This window comes from Erpetoichthys calabaricus, chromosome 16, assembly GCF_900747795.2.
Source record: "Erpetoichthys calabaricus chromosome 16, fErpCal1.3, whole genome shotgun sequence".
Taxonomy (NCBI): Eukaryota; Metazoa; Chordata; class Cladistia; order Polypteriformes; family Polypteridae; genus Erpetoichthys; species Erpetoichthys calabaricus.
Genome location: NC_041409.2, coordinates 45,374,689 through 45,389,820, shown reverse-complemented (window position 1 = coordinate 45,389,820; position 15,132 = coordinate 45,374,689).

The window sequence follows — 15,132 nt, the reverse complement described above, 5'->3', positions numbered from 1 at the left end:
ATAAAATCCCAAGTATGCCTCATGCAGTTCTTCCTGGACCTTTGCTACAAAAGGATGTTCTCCACTGCCTGGAACCATGTATTTTCTAAGATGGAAATGAATGGTCATCTTTACTGCAGTGATAGAGTCTAGACCAAGGAGCAAAGGCAATGACAGGTGCGCATTCTCTAGGACAGGGGTGGGCAGATTCAGTCCTGGAGGGCCGCTGTGGTTGCAGGTTTTTGTTCCAACCCAGTTGCTTAATTAAAAACCAATCCTTGTCAATTATTTAATTTCATGGCTTGCTAGCGCTTTAACTCTGCCATGTCAGGTCATTCTCATATCCTAGATTTATTTTCCTTTCTAAGGATATCATCCAAATGATTTGAAGTCTAAAACAGATGAGTAATTCTCAGTGCTTCACTTTTTTCTCTTCACTTTCCTTCCAAGTATTTAATTAAACCTAATAGTGCGTGATAAATACACACAGGTGTAAATGGTAACAAGCTAAATGGAGAAATGCTGGTCTCTTATGTCATTTGCATGGTATTGCTAATTAGGAGCAATTAAAAACCAAGACTACAGCTGTTTAAGACTAAAATAAGCAATAAGGGTTCAAAATCTTAATGAGCGAGACAACTAAAGTGAAGCTGAAGTGTTACTTGAGCAATAAGGGCTTCTTATTAAGCAATTGGGTTGGAGCAAAAACCTGCAGCCACTGCGGCCCTCCAGGACTGAATCTGCCCACCCCTGCTCTAGGATATAGGTTTCCATCCTCCAAGCCACATTATGGAGTAAATACCTCAGCGAGACCTTACCCAGGGCCTGGTGCTCAGTCCCATTGGCCATGATAAACTTAATGGTCGAGGTAGCCAGAAGTTTTTCGTTCTGTCTGGCTATTTTGTTCCACCAGCTTTTCTGCATTAGTGTGAAATGGCTACCTGTATCTACTACTGCGTCCACACACCAGCCTCGAATATGGACTGGGATCACTAAGAGGGTAGATATAGTGGATACCACTGAGACGCCTGCCTCAGTCTGTCCACCTTTTGATTGCTTGGCTGACTTTGTGGATTGGGTTTCCTTTTTACTGGCATGAACTCTCTCCCAGTAGCCCTTGTTAGATGCCCAATCACGGTCAACTGCACACCCAACCTTTACCAAACCATCCACGGTGGTCACAATCCCTCTCAGTCCCCCAGCCAAACGGGGGTTACAGGCATTCAATATTCGACGCACTACTTCCTCTTCCTTCATCTAGGGTCGCCATCTCAAACATAGAGCCCTATAGTCATATGCAAAATCTCGGATGCTCTGTGTTGGAGCTTGAACCATGAGCCGAAGTTTTTCTTCTAATTCAGTCGCATAATCTTCTGGGAGAAATGCATCCCAGATGTGGATGGTCTGTTTGCTTGCCTGCCAGCAACTTTTCACAGGTCCCTTCAAAGAGGCATTAATCACCCCCAAAAGTTCATCTTCCCCCATTGGAGCAACAGACAGGAAAGCATCTGCCTGTTCAACAAAATTAATTATGTCCTCTGAGGTATATGTCTCTCCCAATTTAGGAAACTCCATGCGAAGGGACGATACGGCTGGCGGAGTACACAAATGCACAGTGCGGGATGCTTCCCGGGGAGGGGAATGCTCATTCACTGATCCAAATGAACGCAGATTTTTCCGCACTTCGCACCAAAGATGTTCCTTCCATAGCTGATCACACCTCTCCAGGCATTGCACAACATCCCGCTCCAGCCCAATAATCTGCTCCTCCACATATTCTCGCAATTTTTCCATCGAGTCATCTATATAATTTCGCAAAGCGTCTTCGCGAGATAGGATGCTGTCAGCCATGGATGAGATCCGCTCGTCAAGCGCTTCGATCCGCTCCATAATCTCAGCAAGCAGGGGCGGAGTGCCATCGTTATCCACCTCATCAGGTCCGGGCGAATCACTCAGATACATCGATTAAAGCAGGCTCGCTCTCTCTCGGACGGCGGAATGTGCCCTCACCGTAACGTGGCGGCTACCGGCTACCACTTCTCCACACAAGGAGTCACTCGGCAGGGCGATCACCTGCCCCGATTGCCCTAAAGACATCATGGATGATTAAATTGTTTATTTATTTATTTTTTAAAGAATGGACTAAAGGGAACCAAAATATGACAGATGCTTATTATACCTCCTCAGAGAGGGCACCACTCTGTAGCAACCGCAAAATACAGGATGCGATTACTACACTTCACAATCCAACGGGGGGGTGGACGATGTTTGAAGGCACAATAGCATAACCATATTCGATCCTCTCCCCCTCTTGCCACTATGCCCTTCTAAATAATTTGCAGAAAATAAAGCGCAACAGGAAATGGAACAGAAAAAATATATTAACAGTTGTTGTTTACATTAACTTGCCCGGTGCCTGAGTGCTCATTAGTGAACCCCTTCCCCAGACGCCCTCCCTAGCACCCAAATCCTAACCCCCGGTTTGACACAGACAATAAAAAGAAAAAAGTAAATAATAAGAAAAACTGTTCTTTGAGAACGCATAAGAAAGATTTAGCTTAGTCCACCATATAAGAAAACAAGAAACCCTGCAGTTCAGTTCTTCTTGAAAGGCAGGAGGAAGCACAACAGTCCTTTGGCAAAACGGCTTCTCCGCGGAACCTATCACAAAGAATGAAACTCAGGAATCCGACTCACTAGACGGGAGCACCCGGAGAACACCAGACCCTGGCCTCTTCTCGGGGATTTGTCATTTGATTATTTCTTCGGGGTGGCCACCCATGAATAGCATACGTCCCTGGGTGAAGTAAGATCCTGAATAGTTCTTTGAGCTTGGATAGTCAATGCGTTGCCTTCAGCCTTATCCTGCCTTTTTCCTCTCTTCTCCTTGATCCGCCATTCCCCTTAAAAAGAAAAAGTTTCCCGCTGAAAATCCTTGCCCCTCTTGGTTGTCATGGGAACCTCACTCCGGCAACAGGCAGCTGGAAAATTTACTCGGGCGGGATCCTTCCAGACCGGGACATCACCAAAGGTGCCTGAAGAGCTATTTAAAACACCCTCCCAGCCAACATTATAAAGTGACAGACAATCCAGAAGGCTAACACAACTGTTTGTTATGTAGCCTTGCTACACGGTCTCCCATTGTATGAAGTTTGGTCAAAGTGGGGCGAAGGCGGTGGGTATTTGTAAAATGGAGGTTTCTTGTAGTGGATTGTAATATAAGGAATTCTTTAAGATATTGTGGAGTATTTCCATGGATACATTGGTGAGTAAACAAACAGAGTTTGTATTCGATACGGAGATGGATAGGAAGCCAATGAAGTGACCGAAGGATTGGTAAGATATGTTTATATTTCCACACACTCATCAGGATTCTTATAGCACTATTTTGAATTTGTTGGAGCTTTTGAAGGCTCTTGTTGGGTATCCTGATGAGGAGTGCATTACAATAGTCCAGTCTGGATGAGACAAAGGCATGAACCAGCTTTTCAGCATCACAGAGGGAGAGGTAGGGACAGAGTTTGGCTATGTTTCGGAGATGAAGGAATGCAATTTTACAAAGGTGATGGATATGTATATCAAATGACAGATGGGAGTCTAACTTGACACCCAGATTTGTAATAGAAGGGTAGAGGGTAATGGTACGGTCAGAAAAGGAAATACAATTTACAGAGGAACAAAGTTGATGGGGGTGCCAATTAAAAGAGCTTCAGTTTTGGTGCTGTTCAGCTTGAGGAAGTTCTTGGACATCCAGGCCTCAATCTCATCCAAGCAAGAGGAAAAAGTTGATGCAGGTGTAAGAGAAGTCGAATCCAGTGTCACATAGAGCTGCATATCATCAGCATAGTAATGGAATGAAGCTCCATGCTTGCGGAAGATGTGACCCAGGGTTAGTATATATATATATTAAAGAGGGTCGACCCAAAGATTGATCCTTGTGGGACTCCACAGGTGACAGTGTGGGTATGAGATTTAGCATCCCCCAAGGCCACATACTCAGTCCTGTCTGTAAGAAAGGACTCGAACCACTCCAAAGCAATGCCAGAAAGTCTAATTGTATAGTGAAGATGATGAAGAAAAATATTATGATCTACCGTATCAAATGCAGCTGTAAGGTCCAGGAGGATAAGGAGTGATGGAGAGCCATGGTCAGTAGCCATCAGGATGTCATTGGTGACTCTAATCAGGGCTGTCTCTGTGCTGTGAGAATTTCGGAAACCAGACTGAAATTTTTCAAACAGGTTGAATTTTTTGAGGTGATCCTGAAGCTGAACCAAAACAACCTTTTCCAAAACCTTACACAGAAATGGAAGGATGGAGATCGAATGATAGTTTGCTATCACTTCAGGATCCAAAGAGGATTTTTTTAAATGATGTCTAATTTTTGCGGTTTTCAAGGCCAGTGGGACTAAGCCGCTCTGGAGAGAGTGATTAATGATATCAGAATTAAGAGGGCTTATATCTGATACATTAGCTTTTACCAGAGGAGTAGGAAAAGGGTCCAATGAACACATTGAAGGTCGCATCTTCTTTATGATTTCCTCAGCTTCTTTAACTGTAGTACAGAGGAACTGGGAGAGGCAGCCAAATTGGCTTTGATGTAGAAACATCCAGCGATGGAGGGCTGGAGGCAGACAATGAGGAGTAGATGCTGTCCACTTTAGAGGTGAAATATTCAAGAAAATTATTGCACTGCTCCTCTGTGAAATTATTACAGGCATAGGTGTGAGGATTGAGTAAATGGTTTATCACGAAAAAAAGTTGTTTGGAATTTCCAGGACTGTTGTTGATTAAATTTGAATAGTATTGAGATCTGGCAGTGGTCAGTGCCCTGGAGTAGTTTTTTTGGTGTTCCCGATAAGCTAATTTGTGGACTGTTAAACTGGTTGCAACAAAACTCCGCTCGAGGGCTCGCCCAGCTGTTTTCATCTGTCAAAGCTCATTTGTAAACCACGGGGCAGATTTTACAAAAGAGACCACTCGTGACTTAACTGGGGCATGGGTTTCAAGGATGTTGTGGAGCCCACTGTTGTAGTAATCGACTAATTCACTGACAGAAGAAAGGTGGGGAGCAATGGAGAAGATCTTAATGTCAGCATTTAAATCAGTCAAATTTATTGTTTTCAGGTTCGTGAAGCGGATACAGAGCCGTGGTTTAGAGTATAGTGAATTTGTTTGAGACAATTTTGTGATCGGAAACACCCAGATCAAGTACTTGGAGGTCTGAGATGAGGACTGAATCAGGGATATCCTGCAGGGATCACATAGTGAGAACATTGAGGAGGTTGTTGACTGCACTACTGACTACATCAACTTCTGTATGGACATTGTAGTTCCAGTAAGAACTGTACGCTGCTATGCTAACAACAAGCCATGGATTACAAGTGACATCAAGGGCCTTTTGAACCAGAAGAAAAGGGCCTTTAAAGACGGTGATCAGCATGAGCGCAAGTGCGTGCAGAAGGAACTCCGATTCCAGCTCAGTGCGGCGAAGGAGCAGTACAGGAGAAAGCTGGAGCAGAAGATGCAGAACAACAGCATGAAGGAAGTGTGGGATGGGATGAAGATCATCACTGGCTGCAGCTCGAAGCGGGGTACCACCATCGAGAGAGACGTGAAGAGAGCAAACCAAATGAACATCTTCTTTAACAGGTTTGACCACCCTAACCCACTCTCACCTCGGAGTACTGCACTCTCTACACATCCTTCTGCTGATACCAACATAGGTGAGACATCCCCACCCACAATTACAGCAGCGCAGGTGAGCAGAGAGCTGAGGAAACTTCGTGCCAGCAAAGCAGCAGGTCCAGATGGAGTATCACCACGACTGCTGAAGGTCTGTGGATCAGAGCTGGGGGGTCCTCTACGGCGCATCTTCAACCTGAGCCTGGAACAGATGCCCAATCTGTTCTTGCATCACCCCAGTCCCAAAGGTATCACATCCTGGTGAGCTGAATGACTTCCGGCCTGTCGCTCTAACATCACATGTGATGAAGACCATGGAGCGGCTGCTGCTTCACCACCTGAGGCCACAGGTCCAACACGCCCTCGACCCTCTGCAGTTCGCATACCAGGAGAAGGTGGGAGCGGAAGATGCCATCATCTATATGCTACATCGATCCCTCTCCCACTTGGACAGAGGCAGTGGCGCTGTAAGAATTATGTTTCTAGACTTCTCTAGCGCCTTCAACACCATCCAACCTCTGCTCCTTAGGGACAAGCTGACAGAGATGGGAGTAGATTCATACCTGGTGGCATGGATCGTGGACTATCTTACAGACAGACCTCAGTATGTGCGTCTCGGGAATTGCAGATCTGACATTGTGGTCAGCAACACAGGAGTGCCGCAGGGGACTGTACTTTCTCCGGTCCTATTCAGCCTATATACATCGGACTTCCAATATAACTCGGAGTCCTGCCACGTGCAAAAGTATGCTGACGACACTGCTATCGTGGGCTGCATCAGGAGTGGGCAGGAGGAGGAGTATAGAAACCTCATCAACGACTTTGTTAAATGGTGCGACTTAAACCACCTACAACTGAACACCAGCAAAACCAAGGAACTGGTGGTGGATTTTAGGAGACCCAGGCCCCTCATGGACCCCGTGATCATCAGAGGTGACTGTGTGCAGAGGGTGCAGACCTATAAATACCTGGGAGTGCAGCTGGACGATAAATTGGACTGGACTGCCAATACTGATTCTCTGTGCAAGAAAGGACAGAGCCGCCTGTACTTCCTTAGAAGACTGGCATCCTTCAACATCTGCAGTAAGATGCTGCAGATGTTCTATCAGATGGTTGTGGCGAGTGCCCTCTTCTACGCAGTGGTGTGCTGGGGAGGCAGCATTAAGAAGAAGGATGCCTCACGCCTGGACAAACTGGTGAGGAAGGCAGGCTCTATTGTTCGCATAGAGCTGGACGGTTTGACATCCGTAGCAGAGCAACGGGCACTCAGCAGGCTCCTATCAATTATGGAGAATCCACTACATCCACTAAACAGTATCATCTCCAGACAGAGGAGCAGTTTCAGCGACAGATTGCTGTCACTGTCCTGCTCCACTGACAGACTGAGAAGATCATTCCTCCCCCAAACTATGCGACTCTTCAATTCCACCAGAGGGGGTAAACGTTGAACATTATTCAAGTTATTGTCTGTTTTTTACCTGCATTTTTTATTACTCTTTAATTTAATATTTTTTGCTGCTGGAGTATGTGAATTTCCCCCTGGGATTAATAAAGTATCTATCTATCTATCTATCTATCTATCTATCTATCTATCTATCTATCTATCTATCTATCTATCTATCTATCTATCTATCTATCTATCTATATATCTATCTATCTATCTATCTATCTAATGACTAAATCGAGGGTATGGCCCTTGTTGTGAGTGGGGACCTCGACAAGTTGCCTCAGATTTAGGCAGTCCAGGAGCTCTAAGAGCTGGGCAGCAGAATAATTTGAGGGAGTGTCCACATGAATGTTCAGATCTCCAAGAATCAGTACATTTGATGATGTTGTACAGAAAGATGAGAGCAGCTCATTCATTTCCGTAATGAAATCAAGGTGTTGTTTTGGTGGTCGGTAAATAAGAAGTATTGTTATAAAAAGTGGATGCTTGCAATTTATTGCCAGGCATTTAAAAGTTGAGAATTTAGGAAGGAGGAGAAAAGATAATTGCAAATCAATCCAATGAATTACAGCCAGACCACTGCCACGTCCAGAAGCTGTGGGCCTTTTCAAGGTAGGTGTACCCAGGAGGGCAGGATTTGTTGAAAACTGATTATACCTCGGATTTATGCCAGGTCTCAGTCAAACAAATAATGTCAATCCCCCTGTCTAAAATGTGATTATAAATTAGACAGGCTTTATTTGTCAGGGACAGAATATTAAAAAGTTCAACTTTGATGTTTAGCGAGGTGTTGCTTTTAACTAGAGGATGAAGAAAGCTGAAACCCACTCCAGGCTTTCTGTCTCGCCTGGACCGCCGCCAAGCAATGTTTTTAGTCTCTGTGGTAATGGCACTCAGATGACATGTTCGGCTGCCACGGAGCGAGGTGCTGCTGACCACAAGGATGGAATGAAGCTCCCGATCTTGATGTAAACAAACCACCGACCAGATCCCCTATGGACGTAGCGGGGGTGACAGAGGAGTCCAAGTTGTTTGATGACTGTGATTTCAGATGGAAGGCTGTGGTTGTTGAGCTCCAACAGTTGTGATGGCAGATACCAAAGCATGTCGGCGAGCAGAGGAGATATGGCCCCGATGTAAACTGTTGGCCACAGTCCTTATGTGTACAGTTGGACAGCTGTGGTGCAAATTGCAAAGGACTCCAGAAGCAAGACAGTCACCAAGATCCCAACGACAGAGCCAACATTCAGGAAATGTAATAGTGGGCCGATACAGACCAGCGCCGATGACACAGCGCAAGTCGGGCCAAGAAATGTCACAGGTAGGATTTCTCCAAAAGCAACGATATTAAACACTGTAAGGTGTTAACAGCAAATTACAGCCGCTAAATGCTAAAGTTCTGTATAATATCTAGAAAACAGCTACAATTAAAATGATATTCAAGTAGTAAAAATACTTAAGTAATGAATATAGCGTAGAGAAGTGGCGAACAGCCAGCGCCTGCGTCCTCTCCACAGCCGGAAGTTATCATTGATAGTCAAGCTTTGTTAAATGACATTATGAACTTTGAGTACTGCCACACACTTGATCACAAGCCATAGCAAGGTTTGGGGCAGCCACTCGTATATTATTTTCCTGGCTGCAAAATTGTAAACAGAAAATGATAGCACTGGTGTGCACAAATCAGAGTCCAAAACAGAACTGAGGGAGTAGGGGAAAGGTGGAGGCTTTTAAAGGTCAGGATAGGAAGTGACGTCAAAGGGGCTGGGATTGGCAGGGTCTTCAACCATAGGCTCAGGCCCGGACATGACATCAAGGGGGCCGGAACCGGAAAGGTCTTCATCTATAGGTTTACACCCGGAAGTGATGTCAACAGGGTCAGGTGGAATTTCCCGTGAATGGTCTGCAGGTAAGTGAGAAATAGAATCAGTGCACTCTGCTACATCTCGGTCTGATTCGGAATTGCCCTCATTCAAGCCCTTTAGCTGCCTCCCATGTGCATGTGTGTGACAAGGCAATACCTCAGCCCAGACCCCCCTCAGCCCAGACCCATCGGGTAGGCGCCCCTGAACGAGAGGTCGTGAACCCGAGAAAGAGCATCGGCATTGGCATGAATGGAGCCCCGACGATGAATGAGCGAAAACTTGTACGGCTGTAGGTCAAGAAACCACCTGGTGACCCGCGGATTCGACTCCTTGTGTAGGGCCATCCACTGTAAAGGTGCATGGTCCGTGACAAGGGTGAATTCCTGGCCCAACAGGTAGTACCTCAGCTGCGTAATCACCCATTTAATTGCCAAAGCCTCCCTCTCCACCGCCGCATACCTGGTCTCCCGTTCCAACAGCTTTCTCTTATTCTACATTCAGAAAAGCACAGCAGCGTGATTTTTACATTTATAAGACTTTAGAAATATTTCTACTTTTTCTATAGATTTAAATGCTTAACTCTCTTTTGTTGATTTCATTATATTTTGCCCTTTCTCTGTGCAGTTTCTCCCCTTTGTTGTATCTTATTAATGACAATTAAAAATGAGCAGAGCAGACACGCTGGTAAACATGCGAGTTATGTCAAGTCAAGTCAAGTCAAGTTGGGGAGCATGCACTGGTACAGTGCATTGCCGCACCCACTACAAGATGAAACAACTCGGGATCCCGGTTGGCAACCCCCCAGGCAGACATGCGGTCCAGTCCCACCCTCCAGAAATGATCCTCTATCTGCTTGCAGCCAGGTGTTACGTGGGTGACCCCTTGGCCCGGTCCAGCCACTCGGGTCCCCAACAATGAGGATCTTATGCTCTGGATCATCCTCGGGGAAACGCACCACATGGCCATATTGCCATAACTGACGCTCCCGCACAATGCAGGTAATGTGCCTCATTGTTTGCCAGCGTGTAATATCAGACCTATGCTGCTTGTGCCTCTTCCATGTGACTTTTAAGGAGGGGCCAAATTTTACCAAATTTATCACGTAATTGCACAATATATTCTAAGATGTTTGTATAGGGAAGAGCCTCTTCTTCCCAACCTTCTTTTAAAATATCCAATATGCCCCGTGGTTGTCGCCATACAATAATTCAAAAGGTGAGAACCCTGTTGAGGCTTGTGGGACTTCCCTATATTCAAAAAGGACGAGGGGGAGGAGCTGATCCCAGTTCCTTCCATCCTTGTTGACCACCTTACGAAGCATTTGTTTGAGAGTCTGATTGAATCTCTCTACCAGACCGTCAGTTTGAGGATAATAGATGGTTTATTTTAAGTATCTTGGCCGTTTCCTTGAACGTCTCTGAGGTAAAAGGCGTCTCTTGAAGTACAAAAGCAATGAACCTCCTCATTGATTCCCGGCCAAAAAAAAGCAAAGCTTAATCCGCTCCAGAGTTTTTTCGGTGCCCAGATGGCCTCCTAGGAGATGGGCATGCACCAACTCACAGACCTGCCGCCGGAAGGTTCCACGGGATTAGCAGCAGCTTTCACTCCTTCCCCTCATGCTCTGCTACACAATACAGAAGGTCGTTTTCTAACACAAAGTGAGGACCCTGTGGCATGGGCTGATGAGTGTGCTGGCAATTGACAAGAACCACTGCATTTTTTGCAAACTTAAGGGATTCGTCATTCCACTGCACCACGTTTAACCATATTTTTCATTTCACCTTTGCTTTAGGAATTTTGTGTTGAGCTTTTCTGTCACTGAAAATACTTTTTGAAGTGTTTATATTAAAGTGGTTATAACACTGTAGGACAAAGTTGGCATTGTTCATTCTGCTAGGCTTTTGCGGCACACGCGACCATTTAAGAAAGTAGATTTAACAGGGATGCAGGCATCCAGTTGTGTTTAAAATGTTTAAAAGCAGTTAGAACATTAGAACAATAAAGAAGAGAATTGGTTATTCAACCCAACAAAGCTTGCTGTTCCTATTCACTTAAATATTCTAAAGTAAAATCAAGCCAAGTTTTCAGGGGCCCTAAAGCCCTACTGTCTACCACACTACTACTTACTCCAAGTATCTGTGGTTCTCTGTGTGAAGAAAAACGTCCTAATGTTTGTGTGAAATTTACCCTACACAAGTGTCCAACTGTATCCCTGTGTTCTTGATGAACTCATTTTAAAATTAACAGTCTCAATCAACTGGACTAATTCCCTTCATAATTTTAATCATTTCAATCTTGTCTCCTCTTAATCTTCTTCTACTTAAAATATAAAGACTAAGCTCTTTTAATCTTTCTTTATAATTTATACCCTGTTGCCCTGTAATCAGCCTAGTCTCTTTTCTCCGGACCTTTTCTAGCACTGCTATGTCATTTTTGTAGGCTGGAGGACAAAACTACACACAGTACTCCAGATGAGGCCACACCAGTGTGTTATAAACTTGAGCGGAACTTCCTTGTACTTGTACTTCGCACATCAGGGCGCTATATAACCTGACATTCTGTTAGCCTTCTTAATGGCTCCTGAACACTATAAAGGCAGCTGGTAGAGCTGAGTTAACTACGACTCCTAAATCCTTCTTAAAAGGTGAACGTTCAATTTTCAGACCTCCCATTGTGTATTCTAACTTAATATTTTTACTTCCTATGTATAATACTTTACTTTTACTGACATTAAATTTCATCTGCCACAAATCTGACAAGCTTGTATGCTCTCCAAATCTCTCTGTAATTATTTAACAGATACTAGATTATCTGATAATCCACCTTATCATCTGCAAACTATCTTGTTACTTATATTCCTATCCAATTCATTTACTGTATCTGTCTTGCATTACATGTAACACATTTTTAAACCTATTCCACTACTCCTCGACTGTCTCATACTTAAAAGTTAATCCCAATCCATCCTCCTTAGATTTTAACACATCTGTTCAAAATTTGCCCTACCAAAGTTAAACTTAACAGTTTTAGTCTTTGCATCTGCACTCTTACAAAACACTGAAAATTATATTATAGTATGGTCACTTGACCCTAGTGGTTTCATTATCTCTGTACCCTTAATTTTAACATAATTATTACAAAATATTACATCTAGAAAAGCTTCAGCCCATGTTGGTGCCTTGCATACTTTGTTTAACTCAGTTGAAATCACCTTTAGTTTTGATGAACCAGCCCGCAATATAGCATGTCATTTAAATTGTGTATTACAAAACTATCCAAAACATGTTTTCCCAAATAAAAATGTTGGAAAATAAATATATATTTTTTTAAATATGTGGGATACTGAAAAATTAATTCATGCTTTATTTCTAATAGGATTGACTACTGCAATGCCTTATTCATTGGCTATTCAAATTTTTCCTTTAGACAGTTTTCAGTTAATTGAAAATGCTGCAACATGAATTATTACAAGAACTAGGAAGTATGAACACATAACACTTAAGCTTAGGGCTCATTTTAAAATCCTTTTTCTTAATGTAAAGCCATTGATGGCTGAGGTCCTCTTTCTCATCTGAACTTATCATTACTCACAAACCAGAGTGCAAAATAAGATCTTAAGATGCCAGTCTGCTTATGATTCCAAGGATTAATAAAATAACAGTGGGAGGACCAGCTTTTAGTTACAGAGCCCCAGAGCTGTTGAATGGTTTACCTGCAACTATAAGAGATACCTCTTCAGTCTCAGGCTGCAGACTCATGGCTTTAGCCATCCATACCTTAAGTAAAACTGCTGATTATCTGTATGTGCTGCATCTTTGTTTGTTAGTCTATTGTTCAAAAATATAAGTAGTACAATATTTATAAACCATTATTAACCGCCCCTATTATTTTTCTCTCACTCGGTAGCTTGATGTGGCACTAATTGCCTGTGCTCTACTAGCAAGCTATTCTTCTGCTATGGAGAAGTCATTTCAGATAAGGGAACTTTGGAATCATCAGATTAAAAAATTCTGTCATCAGGCTGGACAGCCACAACCGACTCTACTATAAAATGCCCAGGAGGGGGTTGATGGCCAGTTTCCCAAGGTCTCCAGAACTTTGACAATATTTGACTTTTCTTTCACTTTTCTTTTACAATTTTAGCCTGCAGTTTTAACTGGCCACAGTTCCACAATTAATGGATAGTTATTGTTGGTTTCCATTTATGTTAACCAGTTTCCACCTTCTTTTCTGTGTGTTTTAACAAATCGGTATCTTTATATATACTGATTCTGTATTTAGCAATTACTGTAATCTATACTTGCATGCCCACAACAAGCCATATTAACAATAAAGCAAATTCTTGTTTTCAAACTATTTCCTATTTTCTATATCAACATTTATATTCTAACATGTCAGAATTTCAAAAAGCTATATCTATTGTTTTATCTTAAGTTGTGTAATTTTTCCATTACCTTGTACAGAGGAACAGACATTTGCAACTACATTTTGACTAGTCAAAATTTGAATTTAGAGTTGTTTAGTTAAATTAAAACTACTGAATTAAATTGATTATAGATGTCTCCAACAATAACCCTAACACTAATTTAAGACTGGTGAAAATCCAAATGTGAATACCCAAACTGGGATTTGCTCAGGTTATTAAATATAGTAAGAATTTCAACAGTTCAAAATACAATTACAGACATATCAAATTAAAAGTTCTAAACGAGACAGAGGAGATGTCTCTCAATGTATATTGTGCAGTATTTCACAGATATTTATATAAATTAATACTCTAACCTGCTTATTCCAAATAACTGTTGTGATTGAAGGGGTGTCAGAAAGTCCTTTGCTTGGCTAAACAATAGAGCTGTATAGCAACTTTCAGATTTTTTGTGCTTCCAGGTTTCAGTATATTTTTCTGTACCTTTTCCATTTGCTTGTTTACTTGCTGGGCATTTTGAGACGGTTTTGTTTCTCTCGTACCACCCATATCAGATTTGTGCATCATTGCTACAAAGTCATTTGTTTTTAATAATATCATCTAAGGAAGTTTAAACTGTTCATTAAACTTAAACCCCCAGAATTGTTTACATTCCTTGATTATTTTATGAAAACAGTGAGTTAGTGCACAGTGGATTTAGACCCCTTCACTTCCTGCAAAGTTTATTTTGTTGTAGAATTAATTTTGTAGTTCTTTTACAGTTCAGCTTTTCTGAGTGATTTTATCACCATTACACCATCTCAAAAAGGATACAGTGATCCCTCGCTATATCGCGCTTCGCCTTTCGCGGCTTCACTCTATCGCGGATTTTATATGTAAGCATATTTAAATATATATCGCAGATTTTTTGCTGGTTTGCGGATTTCTGAGGACAATGGGTCTTTTAATTTCTGGTACATGCTTCCTCAGTTGGTTTGCCCAGTTGATTCCATACAAGGGACGCTATTGGCAGATGGCTGAGAAGCTACCCAACTTACTTTTCTCTTTCACTCTCTTGCGCTTTCTCTGATCCTGACGTAGGGGGTGTGAGCAGGGGGGCTGTTCGCACACCTAGACGATACGGACGCTCGTCTAAAAATGCTGAAAGATTATCTTCACGTTGCTACCTTCTGTGCAGCTGCTTAGTGAAGCGACATGCTGCACGGTGCTTCGCATACTTAAAAGCTCGAAGGGCACGTATTGATTTTTGCATGTTTGTTTTTCTCTGTCTCTCTCTATCACTCTCTCTCTCTCTCTCTCCCTGCTCCTGACGGAGGGGGTGTGAGCTACTGCCTTCAACAGCTTTGTACCGCGGTGCTTCGCATACTTAAAAGCCAAACAGCCCTATTGATTTGTTTGCTTTCTCTGTCTTTATGACAGTCTCTGCTCCCACGCACTCCTTTGAAGAGGAAAATATGTTTGCATTCTTTTAATTGTGAGACAGAACTGTCATCTCTGTCTTGTCATGGAGCACAGTTTAAACTTTTGAAAAAGAGACAAATGTTTGTTTGCAGTGTTTGAATAACGTTCCTGTCTCTCTACAACCTCCTATGTTTCTGCGCAAATCTGTGACCCAAGCATGACAATATAAAAATAACCATATAAACATATGGTTTCGACTTCGCGGATTTTCTTATTTCGCGGGTGGCTCTGGAACGCAACCCCCGCGATGGAGGAGGGATTACTGTATT